Source organism: Ovis canadensis, chromosome 8 (assembly GCF_042477335.2).
Source record: "Ovis canadensis isolate MfBH-ARS-UI-01 breed Bighorn chromosome 8, ARS-UI_OviCan_v2, whole genome shotgun sequence".
Classification (NCBI taxonomy): domain Eukaryota; kingdom Metazoa; phylum Chordata; class Mammalia; order Artiodactyla; family Bovidae; genus Ovis; species Ovis canadensis.
Window position 1 is genome coordinate 85316586 of NC_091252.1, and position 14089 is coordinate 85330674.

At 47.7% G+C, this 14089-nt stretch overlaps 1 pseudogene; it reads left to right on the forward strand.

Annotated features, from left to right (window-relative positions):
* Positions 1 to 7741: 7741 nt before the first annotated feature.
* Positions 7742 to 10454, forward strand: LOC138445156 (tyrosine-protein kinase RYK-like; annotated as a pseudogene).
* The last annotated feature ends 3635 nt before the right edge of the window (positions 10455 to 14089 follow it).

Sequence of the window (14089 nt, forward strand, 5' to 3'; positions counted from 1 at the left end):
GTGTGACAGAAGCAGGAGGGGAAGAGGGAATTCTGGCTTGGAATCCCCGGTCATAAACTTTCCCACAGTCTATTCTCAACACCCAGAAAATGACTTCTCAGAATAACTGAACCCCCTTCCACCTGATTTCATCAATCTGGTTAATTGGAAGAACTGCTATATGGAGTTAATTTCACAGTGTGTAGTGAATTAACTTCTCATCCAGACATCTAAAAATGGTTCTGGCTACATGCCATCCTTGTGAGATGAATTGAGGAAAGAGTCACTGAACTCAATTACTGTGCTCCATGGTTCAGAGGAAGAGTGTGGTTGACACAGAGAGAGATCCTGGCCACACTGTGTGAGGAGATGATCAACAGGGGCAGCTGCTGTCTCCATGCCTGCCAAGTTCCTACTTCTCAGCAAGAGTCCAATAAATATTTATTGAATGAATACATGTTCAGTAACTGCTTATTTTCTAGTGTTAATGAAAATGCTATCAGTCAGGGATCATCAATAGATGGTAAAATTATGGGCTGAAATATTTTCAGGGAACAGGATATTCCTGTTTTATGATAGAGGAATATTACAATAAACCTATTATTATTACTGTTTTATAGTAGAGAAATATCCCTCCATTCTAACACAGAAATGAAGTTTCAATCCACAATTTTTTTTGTCTGTGCAAATATCAGAATCAAACTCACCTTTTATTTTTATCATTATCATCATCGTGATCACTTGCTAGTCTGTATCTTATTAACATTCTGGAGATGTTGGTTTGACCTCCTTTATCCTGACTATTGAGGACTTTTTCTTCCTTAGGTGAGTTGCTGTGTGGTTTCCACTGCCTTTATTTTGAGAAGTCTGACCAGGATGACCTTAATATCTCTTTTAGCTGGACTAAACTTGAGATGAAACTTGAACTCATTCCAGGGTCTAGGCCTCTAACTTCCCTTTTCTTAGAACATTTTATTTCAAAATCTTGTCCTCACTTTTTCTCTTACCAGTTTTACAACTCAAGACTGTTTTCTGAAAGCTCTGGGAGCCATCTCTTTCTTTCTTTCTCTTAAGGTGACTTACTAAGGCCATTGCTTACTTAGATGCGCCAGCACACTCTGTGACCATGCCCACCCAGATGAAAGGGAGAGTGAGAGACTAAGACAAGCTACACACCTGGTGGAAAAGGAATCAGTGGAGGATACTAACTTGCCAGTCTATGTGACATGAGCTTTCCCACTGTGTATTATCTAATAAGCTATAACTTTCTTTCCTGCTGTTGCTGCTGTTTAGTCCCTAAGTCATGTCCAACTCTTTGAGACTTCATGGACTGTAGCCAGCTAGGCTCCTATGTCCAAGGGATTTCCCAGGGAAGAATATTGGAGTGGCATTTGTTTACAGATTTTTGTTTTTGATTTCCCTGGGTCTATGTATCTGCGTTCAGGCTTTCTCCAGCTGCAGCTAGCAGGGGCTCCTCTCTAGTGGCGGCATTTGGGCTTCTCACTGAGGTGGCTTCTCTTGCTGTGGATCACTGGCCTTAGGCATGTGGGGTTCAGTAGTCACGGTATTGGGTTCGGCAGTTATGGCCTGCAGGCTCTAGAGTGTGGGCCTTGAGCACCATCTCTTTGAATCTGAAGTATTAAAAGAAATAGTGCTGGCATCTCCCAGTCTCTGTAGGAGGGTAGGAGCCTATATTTGGCTCCCAAGTAGCTCAGCTGGTAAAGAATCCACCTGCAAGGCAGGGGACCCTTATTCGATTCCTGGGTTTTGAAGATCCCCTGGAGAAGGGATAGACTACCCACTTCAGTATTCTTGGGCTTCCCTTGTGGATTAGATGGTAAAAGAATCCACCTGCAATGTGAGAGACCCAGGTTCAATCCTTGGGTTGGGAAGATCCCTTGGAGGAGGGCCTGGCAACTCACTCCAGTATTCTTGCCTGGAGAATCCCTGTGCACTGAGGAGCCTGGAGGGCTATAGTACGTGGAGTCACAAAGAGTCAGACAGGACTGAGCAACTAGGCACAGCACAGCACAGGAGCCTATACTAGTCAGCTAGTCCTGCCATACAGAGGACCACAGACTGGATGGCTTACACAACAAACACAGGTTTTTCTACAGTTCTGTAGGGAGGAAGTCCAAGATCATGGTGCTGGAGGGTTTGTATCTTCAAAAGATCAATGTATCTTATTTCTTGATGCATTTCAAACTTGAAGACAATACAACATTTGCCTCAAACACTCCATCATGTAGTTCAGTAATGAATGGTCTTTTCTGCCTTTGAATCTGTACTCTGTTTCTCCATGTCACCTTGAACTTCCAATTTAATGAATATTGCTGCATTTTGTTTAATGGACTGTATTAATTTTTTAGTTTTAATATTTAAAGGTTAAGGTTTAAAATTTAGTTTCTCCGCATAGAAATTAAGATGCATCATTTTTATTTTCTGGCTGTGCCATGAGGCATGTAGGGTCTTGTTCCTTAACCATGGATCAAACTCCTACCCCTAGCAGTCTAAGCAGTCTAAGCATGGACCACCAGGGAAGCCCCCCGATCCATCATTTTAATATATATATATATATATGTTTTAATATATATTTATAATATAGATATTATAAATATATTTTATATTTACCTTTTATCTCAGTAAGAGATAAATGATCACTAAAAGGAGCCTCCCCAACTGCATAAATAGTACAAATTGAAGAGCTCTGGTCCATGGATGGAAATGAAGAAAGAACATATGATAAAAAATAGACATTAGGAATCAAGACAGCCTTTCATTACCATCCCTTTTGGTTGTTGTGGTTAGAGTTAGTCCTGTTCAGAATGATCATCTCCAATACATTTTTAGGGGATATATCAAACAGACTCCCCTCTAATTCTCGGAAAACGATAAGGACCTCAGTTCCAGAATTCTCCCAGAGGACTCATGAATGTGATGTTAGCAAGACCACAGTCATAGGAGAGAAAAACCTCTCCGTCCACCTGGCCTTGAACCTCACACCATGGCTGTCCAGGTCTGGGCGAGGACTGATGGTGAAATTATAGGAAAGAGAGTGAGCATGTGTGAAGGCAAAACAGTGAGGGTGAGGTTGGGAGAAAAAGACCCATAGGCCTCTTCCCCCAGTTATGTGAGAGTGGAGTAGGGCTGCAGGGCTGGCTGACAGAGCAGGACGGCCCTGTCTGCGCCCCCTACGCCAAACACACCCTAGTTACTGGCTGAGGAAGAGGAGGCAGCCTTGATCAGGCAAAATACCCACACAGCTCTGGATGTGCCTATCTCCACTCTGTTCAAAAGCTCCACACCTAGCATGAACTGACACAATTTTTTCCAGAGGTGTGCCAGGCCAGCTCAGAAGGAGAGGCCTAAACACAGAGGACTGTGAGGATGTCTCCGAGTGTCCTGAGGAGAGATGGGGAGCCTTTGGGGGCTGCTCCTGAGGAAGCAGGATCACAGTGGGGAAGGATGAGCACAGAACCCAAAGCTGGAGAAAGAAGAGTTTATAATTACAGGTCACTGGGCTTAGCAAGGCCAAGGAGATGCTGCTAATCTTCAACTAGGATGGGTCTTGGAAGCCTGGAGAAAGGCCTGGCCCACACAGCATGAGAGAAAGTCCAGAACTTCCGAGGCAGGTGGTAGAGGAGGGGATCCAAGGCTCCGAGAAGTGAATCTGCCAGGGTGGACACGGTACGAAAGGTCAGGAAAGTGTGTAGTCCATTAGCTCCATGGGAAAGCCTGATGGACTCCACGGAGCCTGAGAGGAAAGCACGGATAAGAAACATGTCCAACAGTGCAAGTGAGATCTGCCAGGACTTGAACCCTGGGATCTGTGGACCTTTGCTCGAGTGCTTGCACCTGGACAATAATCTCCTCCAGCAACAAAATACAAAGAAATTATAAGGGACTGAAAATAACTGTATGCATTCCAATTTGGGGTTAATTATGAATGAAAAGATAAAATACCCAACTGGAAAAGCAGGGTACGGGGTATGATCCCTGCGCAGGGCACTGCCACGACGGTGGGCAGACCACCTAAGCCATCCCTCAGGTCCTAACCCTTGGCCTGCCCCTACCCTCACCCCATATAAGGGGCCAGCCTGTTGCCCCTGCCTCCATGAAGGGAATGAGCAAGGAGACCTGTTGCTGGTGCTCGCGCCCTCACACTGCAGCATGTGTCCCAGGGAAGCCTCGCCTGAATTTCTTATCTGGCCTCTTATCCACTTCTATTGATTAAGGTTCTGTTCCTGCCCTCCAAGACTCTATTTCCCCAGTCCTGTGTATGTTCTGGCAGCTCTTTGGTGGGGTTAATGGTGACCTCCACCAAGAAGACTTATGCCATACCCATGTCTGCAGCACCCAGCCATACCCAAGTCTGCCGAACCCAGAGCCCTTGCCCCTGTGGTGTCACTGACTCAATGGGCATGAGTTTGAGTAAACACTGGGAGTTGGTGATGGACAGAGAGGCCTGGCGTGCTGCGGTCCATGGGGTCACAAAGAGTCGGACACAACTGAGTGACTGAATGAACTGAACTGAATGAACTGATTGATTCAGGAGGCCAAGAAGCCTTGTTGCTAACATACTCTGGCAACCACGAAGGGCTACTGTCCCCTTTCTGCCAGAGCGTCTGGGCATCTCTGTGACCTCGGGGTGCAACTTCCCGGTGGTGACAAGTGGCCGCGTGAACCTCAGCTCAGAGTCACCAGTTTGGTTGGTGTGCCTTCCTGGTCCCTGGGGGCCTCAGGGAGCTCATTCAGGCATCCCGCTCCCCTCATCCTTTGTCCTTTTTGCTACTCTATTATCTCTCCACTTCTCCTCTCTCTGTCTTATCATTCTGAGAGAGTGGACCTCGGCAAGGACAGCATCACTCCTCTCAACTTAGGAGACAAAGCTCCCTCTGGCTGTCAATGGCTCACTTTGATGGGTGACTAGCTGGTGGGAGAGACCCACCTCATACCCTGCAGGTCTTGGTGCAGCAGGTTCTGCCTCAGAGGAGATTTGTGAGAATGATAGAGGTTCAAACCTCTTATTAGGTAGTGGTTGGACGTCTGATCATACCGATATTCTCACTTCTATTTTCCTGCCACCAAGAGAAGTCCCGTTGGGAACTCAGTGAACGGGCAGATTTCTCTATATGCTGGTTTATGCATGCGTGAGAATCCCACCTCTGAGCTGCAGGCCCACAGCCGATGTACAAGGGGCTGGTTTCTGGGCTTGATCACCCCAGTGGGCAGTGGACAGGGTGCTCCCTCCCTCACTGGCCCTTTCTGGAAGCCTGCAGGTTGGTGCCTGAATAAATAGACACCCGCAGGTGCAGGGGCTGAAAAGGCAATGGTGCCCTTCTGTTTCTCAGTCTTTTCTGTCCCTCCTCCTCTTTGCTCCCCCTTGATCCTCATACCTACACTCCTGTTCTTTTGCATTCAAGAGGCTCCCTGCTGGGTCACCTTTTTCACCGCCACTTGTTTGTTTTGTGTTCCCACCTCAGGCTTGAGGTTCCCACTGGCCCCCTTGTGGAAGGGCCAGTTGAGAGATGAGTTGGGCTGGGCTGGACAAAGTGCCCCAGAGGCCACTTCCCAGTAAGACCCTCTCTTTGTCTCTTGCCTGTTAATTTTCTGTAATTGGGAGGTTCTCTCAGTCAGTGAATTTAAAAGCATCTTTGTTTTATGTACTTTTTTGTGTCTAATTGCTCGTGCAAAGCTCTGCTACAATTGTAGGCATGGGTTACTTGTTGTTCAGTCACTCAGTCATGTCTGACTCTTTGCGACCCCATGGACTGCAGCAAACCAGGCTTCCTTGTCCTTCACCATCTCCTGGAGCTTGCTCACACTCATGTCCATTGAATCAGTGATGCCATCCAACCATCACGTCCCCTGTCATCGCCTTCTCCTCCTGCCTTCAATCTTTCCCAGCATCTTTCCCAGGTCTTCTCCAATGAGTCATCTCTTTGCATCAGGTGGCCAATGTATTGGAGCTTCAACTTCAGCATCAGTCCTTACAATGAATATTCAGGACTGATTTCCTTTAGGATTGACTGGTTTGATTTCCTTGCTGTCCAAGGGACTCTCAAGAGTCTTCTCCAACACCACAGCTCAAAAGCATCAGTTCTTCAGTTCTCAGCCTTCTTATGGTCCAACTCTCACATCCATGCATGACTACTGAAAAAACCATAGCTTTGACTATAGGGACTTTTGTTGGGAAATTGATGTCTCTGCTTTTTAATATGCTGTCTAGGTTTATCATAGCTTTTCTTCCAAGGAGCAAGCATCTTTTAATTTCATGGCTGCATTCAGTGTTCACAATCATTTTGGAAGGCTTTAAAAACAAAACAAACAAAAAAGGGAGCTTCCATTTCTCCCTTCCAAAATGTAAGTCTTTCGCCTGGGTTCTCAGGAACCATCTGATCCATCTGTGGCCCCCCAGAGTGAGGGGAAAAAATAGCATTTTAAAAACTGAAGCAGTAAAACAAGGAGATCTCTGGTTCTGTCTTTACATGGAAATGAATTTGTAACTGAGCTGGATTTAATTGGGTTAAGGGAAAGTAAGCACTATATAAATAAACTCTCAGAAATATCAATAAAGCTCACCAGAACACATTTCTGACACCAGGGACGACCCTGAGTCAGAATGATTGGCCAGAGATGACCCAGAAACTAACTCCATCACCAGAGACCCTGAGACTACAAGCCATGTGGCAGAGCAGTTCTCCTGGGTTCCCTTACCCTGCTGCTCTCCGCCCTGTAGCCCCTTCCCAAAAAAGCCTCTTGCCTTGTCAGCATGCCTGTCTCCTGGAACCATTAACTTCCCAATGTTACACAAAAGCCCACTCTCAGACCCTGCAAGGAGTCCCTCTTTCTGTAACAGATGGCGACTCTGGTGGGATTTCCTCACTGCGACTGATGCCCTGACCATTCAGGTACTTAGGGACAAGCTTGTCCGCTGACTGACCCGACCCAGTGGCCCGAACAAGAATTTTCTTTTGTTCCTTGTCTCCTCCCAACTCACATGACTGGCCTGATGCCCCCCGATCTGATAAGGAACAAGAGACTTAAGACTGATAAGGAACAAGGTGAGAAACAAGAGCCTTAAGTTCAGTGGCTCAGTCGTGTCCGACTCTTTGCGACCCCATGGACTGCAAGCCCATCACCAACTCTCGGATGTTACTCAAACTCATGTCCATCGAGTCGGTGATGCCTTCCAATCATCTCATCCTCTGTCGTCCCCTTCTCCTACCGTCTTTAATCCTTCCCAGCATCAGGGTCTTTTCCAATGAGTCAGTTCTTCTTATCAGGTGGCCAAAGTATTGGCGTTTCAGCTTCAGCAACATGAACTAGGCGGTCTCCTATCACCACTGCAAGCTGGCGCAGCGCATAAGCAAGTGGGCCGGCGACTACACAGGGAAGCCGGGCTAGGGAGGGAGTGAGCTGTTAGGATGCCCCGCCCAGCCCCGGCGGCGCGGGGGTTCCTAGTGGTTACTGCTAGGAAACCTGGGGCGGGGCCTGAGGGCGGAGGGGCGGGCCAGGCAGTCCTGGCAGGAGCGGAGGTCCAGAGTGCAGCTGTGGGCTAGCGGGAGAGGAGCGCGGGTTCTGCCTTGGCAGCCTCGCACTCCTGAAAAATTGGGATCCAGGTGGCAAAGGGAGACATGGGTGGCTCCAAGACCAGTCTCGTTTTGCTTTCGATGGTCTTGTTCAGCGGAACGTCCCCGGTGAGTTCGGGGATGACCCTGCGCGGGGCGTGGCTGGGGAACGCGAGGAGGTTGGATGGGTTATGAGCCGGGAAGGGGATGGGGGCGGTGTCCGCGGGGTTTCTCGAAACTTTTCAAAGGGTGGCGCCGCCGCCCCCACCTTTTTCCCCTCCCTGGCCCATTTAGTCCTCGGAGGCTCCTCCCGGCTTCTTGCCGGCTCTCCGGGCCAGAACAGGGGTGACTTGGGTGAAGTAGTAATGCCGGGAATTTGGGAAGTGACGCTGGGAGAAGAGGGGGCCGGGACGCGGCAGGAAATAGGGTTGAAACCCCCCAAGGGTCCAGCCCGCCCCTGGGAAGTGGGAGCGCTGGAGCCGGGCCGTTTGGGACCAGTCGGCCATCCCGTGGAGAAGAGACCCAGACCCGCCCCGGAAAGCATACCCTCCAGCCCCGACCTGTGCAACAGAGACCCTTCTGATCCCTCCATTTCCCAGCCCTTGAGGGACCAGCGCTCTTTCCCGGCCGTAAGTTATAAACGCAGAGCGGACCCGAGTGCCCAGGAGGCGGCGGCGGCGCACTCCAGGCATAAACGTGCTTGAGTGCTCTCTCGTGTCAGAGCGGTGGCTTCTGGCTCCACCCCCGGCCCCCGGGCTGTGCGTCACGGCTCCACCCCTGGCCCCGGGCTCCACCCCTGGCCCCGGGCTCCACCCCCAGCTCCCGGGCCTCACCCTCGACCCCGGGGCCGGTGCGAGTCTCTTCCTGAGCAGGGACCAGGTGCCCTGGCTCATTGGTCTAGATGCAGAAATTTTTTAGTAGAGAAGTGGCCTTGTTGGGCACTACGTCTATCCTTTAACCCAGCGAAACAGATGTCCTGCCTTTCACTTGACCTGCAGAGTCCAAGTTGAATATAAGCAGGTTTCCAAGTAGACGATTTCGTGGACCTGTCCCGGGTCAGCATTTCTGCTTGGTGGGGGTGGGGCGTGCGAGGGGCACGGGGTGGGGGGACTTCCACGCACTATATTGGCTCTAGCTTTCCTTTTCTGCAAAGTAGATGATGAGGTTATAACACTAAATGCAGCTCAACTTGACAGTAAATTCTTCAAAAATTTCCCTTCTTCAAAAATTTGAAAGGAAGGAAAATGTGCTACAAAAAACTTCGGTCTTAGACAAAGCCAGTAGCAGAACTGTTTATGATCCTGTTCATGCAGCTCCAGCTACTTCTACCCGGGTGTTTTATATCAGTGCAGGGGTTTGCCATGCAGTTATATTTCCTGTAGTAATAATATCAGCTGTTTTGCACCTTTATAGTATGACAAGAATTGAACTGCAAGACAGCATCATTGTCCAGTAGTTCCCAAAGGTGGTCTCAGCCATGTCCCAGATGACTCAGTATCTGAGAGGAGACGCACCCAACAGTGGTACTTCCATCCCGTTATCCTACCTTGTGGCTGGGCAGAGGAGTGTTTTGAGAAGTGCTACTCTTTTGGAGGCCAGAGCGAAGGTGAAGGATATCAAAATGTCCAAGGAGAGGATAACTCTATCCACGGAGAGGATGTACTACAAGAAGGTAGTTTAGGGCGTATTTTCCATGGGATTTATGTAGATGAAAAAGATCCAAATAAAGAACAGCAATCATTTGTAAAAACAGAGATTAAGCTTCTGAAATTCAGGTGACAATGATTCTCACTGAACGTTGCATGCTATGAGATCTTCATCACAGAAATCTTCCTCCTATTTCCCTTGTGTGTATAAAAGATAGAGAAAACCCCAGGTGATATTGCCTTACATGAATTGGGAGAATCGTAAATAGTTTTCACAGCATTGCAAACTGTGTGTCTGTGTGTGTTTAGCCAGTCAGTCCTGTCTGACTCTTGCCACCCCATGGCCTGTAGCCCGCCAAGCTCTTCTGTCCGAGGAATTCTTCAGGCAAGAATAATGGAGTGGGTGGCCATTCCCTTCTCCAGGTGATCTTTCCGACCCAGGGATCAAACTCGAGTCTCCTGAATTGCAGGCAGATTCTTTACTGTCTGTGCCACCAGGGGAGCCTGCAGCACAAATTAGTAGAGGCCAATAATCTGCAGGCAATTTCTCAACAGGACCTGGTCCACAAGGTCAGATTGCCTGTGGAATGGATTACCTGGTCAGAAGAGAAGTCCTTCACAAAGACCCGGCTGCTCAGAGCTCTGCCATTGATGACAGCCTCAGGTTAAGAGTACAGATAGCCGCTCTCCAGAATCTTGTTCCCCATGGACTCTCACTGTGTGGGGGACAATGAAAACGTGGGATCGATGGATGGCTCATGAATGTTTGGTTAAGAATGAGGTCTCCACATTTCCCTGGTGATCCAGTCACTAAGTTTCCACACTCCCAGTGAAGGGGCCTGGTTTAATCCTTGGTCGGGGAACTGGATCCCGCACGCTACAACTAAGAAGTCAGCATGTTGCAACTAAGAGTCTTCATGCTGCAGAAAGATCCCAAGTGCCACAACTAAGACCTAATACAACCAAAAAAAAAAGATATTAAAAAAATAATTTATTTTAGTTCCGCAGTGCTAGTGATGTGTGGGCCTTCAGAGTGATAGTGTAGGAGTTCATAGCTCTGGGTCAAACACCCTACACGGATGTCGACTCTTTAGACATATGAAAGAAGGTTATCAAATATTCCAGCTTATCAACTGTCCTGATGAACCATTTACTGTGATGCCTTGTGCTGGGCCTTAGATTCGGAGGAGAAGCCCAGTTCCAGCAGCTGGCCCAGTGTCTCACAGGGTTTCATGAAGCCTTGGGGTCCTGTGTCTGACTGTCCTCTCACAGTCCCCCAGCGTCAGGGGGAAGGTGCCTGCTGAGGCCCCCTTGGAGCCAGGCAGCCACATACATCACCCAGCACCGCAGAAGCACATTGTCTTCCAGAACACTGTGCCTTAGGAATGCCATAGCATCTGAACTTTCTAAGACAGACTTAGTGATATGGAATATTTTCTAGATATCACTTTCATTAGGTTGATCTGAAAATGTTTGTATACATTTTTTGACCAAGAAATTTTTAAACAGTATTATAAAATAAATAGTTTTTAAAATTGTTCCAACACAAATACTTGGACTAGCTTAGTGCCAAGTGCTTTTTAGTTTTTACTTCATCAAAGTAATGTAGTTGATTCACCCTTGAATGTGCCGGACTTAGTTGCTCAGTTGTGTCCAACTATTTGCAACCCCATGGACTATACAGTGCGTGGAATTCTCCAGGGCTGAATACTGGAATGGGTAGCCTTTCCCTTCTCTAGGGGATCTTCCCCACCCAGGGATTGAACCCAGGTCTTCCACATTGCAGGTGGATTCTGTACCATCTAAGGCACCAGGGAAGCTCAAGAATACTGGAGTGGGTAGCCTCCCCATTTTCCAAAGGATCTTTCTGACCCAGGAATTGAACTGGGGTCTCCTGCATTGCAGGTGGATTCATTACCTGCTGAGCCACCAGGGAAACCCTTAAGTTTCTTTCTTCTTCTTCTTCTTTTTAAAATATTTGTCACCAGGTTGGGAATAATTTGTCTATAAGATAAAATACTTTGTCTTAGGAAAAGAAAAATGAAAAAATGCTGTTGCCTTGTACAGGAAAAGGCAGTGTTGGAGGAAGAAAACTTAAAAGCTAGAAGGAAAAAAAAGAGAAAAATACAATAGAAACAGAAACTACTATTTCATGAAAAATTGCATTTTTAATTTTTTTTTAATAAAGAGGAGTTCTGCCTTCTTACTTTGGGGAAAGTAGGAGAGGAATTCACTGAAACATCTTAAATTTGGCAGATCCTGGCATATGGCACCCCGCTCCAGTACTCTTGCCTGGAAAATCCCATGGACGGAGGAGCCTGGTAGGCTGCAGTCCATGGGGTCGCTGAGAGTCAGACACGACTGGAGGACTTCACTTTCACTTTTCACATTCATGCATTGAAGAAGCACATGAAGGAGCCTGGTGGGCTGCCGTCTATGGGGTCGTAGAGTCGGACCTGACTGAAGCGACTTAGAAGCAGCAGCAGCAGTAGCAGCAGCAGTTCTCAGAGGCAGAAGTGGATTTGGGGCAGGTCAATAGTAAACAATGGTGATTTGATTTATTTTTACTTTCTGGAAAAGGAGGATAAGACAATTCCAGAAGGTGCAGTCATGGTTTAAGGTTAAGAATCCCTTTTATTGCACCTAGAACAGTGCTATGCACAGAATGGGTGCCCGAGTTGTGTTTCGTTAAAAAAAAAAAAAAAGTAAACAAATTTTGTGCTTATCTTCAAGGTTGGCTTAAGTATAAAATAGATTTTTTAAAACACTTGAAAAATTGAAGAATTCAATTATTAAAAAAAAATTACATATGCATCATGAAGAAGGCACTCAATGCCTAGCTACTGATCAGCGCCTCCCTGGATTCAAAGCTCCTCCCAGACAGCTCAGGCTATTACTAATTGAAGCTGGTTATGACCCAGATCCTACCACTGGTGAAGTTAACAAGTGGTGGAAAAGGACAAGATGGTTGGTCCAGGAGCCCTGGGAAAATAGTGACCTAATGTCCTCAGACTGCCTCCAAGTTTCCAGGTTAGAAAGGGGGCAGAGGTGGCTGCTGCAGGGCACATCAGCCTATCAGGTGGCTGTCTTGTGTGCAGTCAGGTTGGTTGGCACAAGGCGAATGTTTGAGCACCACCAAGCTTATGGTTTCAACCAGTCTGGGGGTCTGCTGCTTGCAGTTTTTATGTGCTGGGCGTCTGCTTCCTGTAGAAACAACTTGAGGCTTGTGTCAGCTCTTTGTTGTCTTTCAGGGAACTGGGAATTTCATGACACTGCTATGTGGCTGCTCACAGTCTAAATTGTTACGTTTCCCAACCTAAGGAGTATTTCTTTCTCCGTCTTCACATGTTCTAATCCTTAACTCTTAAACCACCATTTGAGACTCACAGGAGGCCTGGCTGACTAAAACTTTTCTACAAGCAAGAGGCAGACAGGGACCATGGGGGCTGGTCTTTCCCACTAAGGCACCCTAGGGCCCTTTTGGTTACAAGACCATTTATTACCCATTTTTCCATGATCCCAAGAAGCTGAGGGCCTCCAACAGCTTCCTGTCTCTTGAAGAAAGTCTAAACATGCCCTCTCTCAACTGGCATCTTATCCCTCTGTCTGATAACTCACCCAACAAAACCCCCCGACCTGGCCCCCAGGACCTAACTTAGGAGGGACGGGAACAGGGTTTCCCAGAGTGTGACACAGGGCTCGAGGGTGAGGCTGGGCATCCCCACTTCTACCCTTTGGTCCCACATTCATAGTGTCTAGGAATTGGGACAGCATCAGCCTATAATGGTTATTGATTAAGGTAGGAGTTGACAGACTTTTTTCAACAGAAGAAAGTGAATCTCAAGTTCTTTTTAGGCAATTTGGTATCTGTATCTGGGTGCAAAAGGAGCTTCTGCGTTTGTGGAGCAGCAGGAGCCAAATATAATGTGTACATCAACTGAGAACCAGACTTGTCCACTGTCCTGGTTTCTGACCCCAGTAATGAGTGATCCATTCCCTAGAGAATCATCCAAGAGCTGCCTCAGTTGTCTGTTTATGAACCAGAAATGTACCCTGTCCTGCCTTGTAGCTTCTGGTGGTGGGACTGTGATAGGAGTGTGGATCTGGCTGTTATGGGCTAATGCACCCCCTCTGCTGTAGACTGGCTTCCTTGGCTCAAGGATCCGTAGGGGACACTGCATGAAGTCACAGATGTGATCAGGGGATAGTGGCCCTGTATCAATTCTGGTGTCAGGCCTAGGTCCCCTGCTGGTACATCTTATTTGTTCCCTGTGGCCCTGGTTATGCCAAGCCACATAATCACTTCTATCCTATGATGGCTGGCCTATCTGAACTAATGGTTAGGAGTTGGTGAACCCAGATCATGATGGGCAAGTCTGACATTCCATGACCAGAGGCCTCATCTCTGCCAGGCCCCAGGACCATACCAGGAGCCACACTGAATGGTATGGGCTTTCTCACTGCAAGTGGTGTGTCCTTTCTTCAGGACACTAGGAGTCTGTTGTGAGCCTCCAAGTAAAATGCCACATACACCATGTAGCACCTTTCTGAACACAGATAGCTATGACGTCACCGGTTCTGTTGGGTCATCTGCCCAAGAAGCAGGTCCAGCCACACTCATCATTCATCAATTGTGACTGCTTTTGTGCCAGGACAGCAGTTGCAGCAGAGACTTAGGGTCTGTGAAGCCTGAAATGTTTCATATGTACCATTAGAGGGAACCTAGGACCTCAGTGGTAATTCAGTGGAGATGAGATAGGGACCACAGCTCTGCAGGCGTAGGGAGACTGTAGGTTGGTACTCATTTCCATGATTTCCTCCAGGAGATAATGTTGTTTACACGTAGTATCAGGGGATGGGGAGTCAGGGTCAGAAGAGTGAATGTGGAATTCA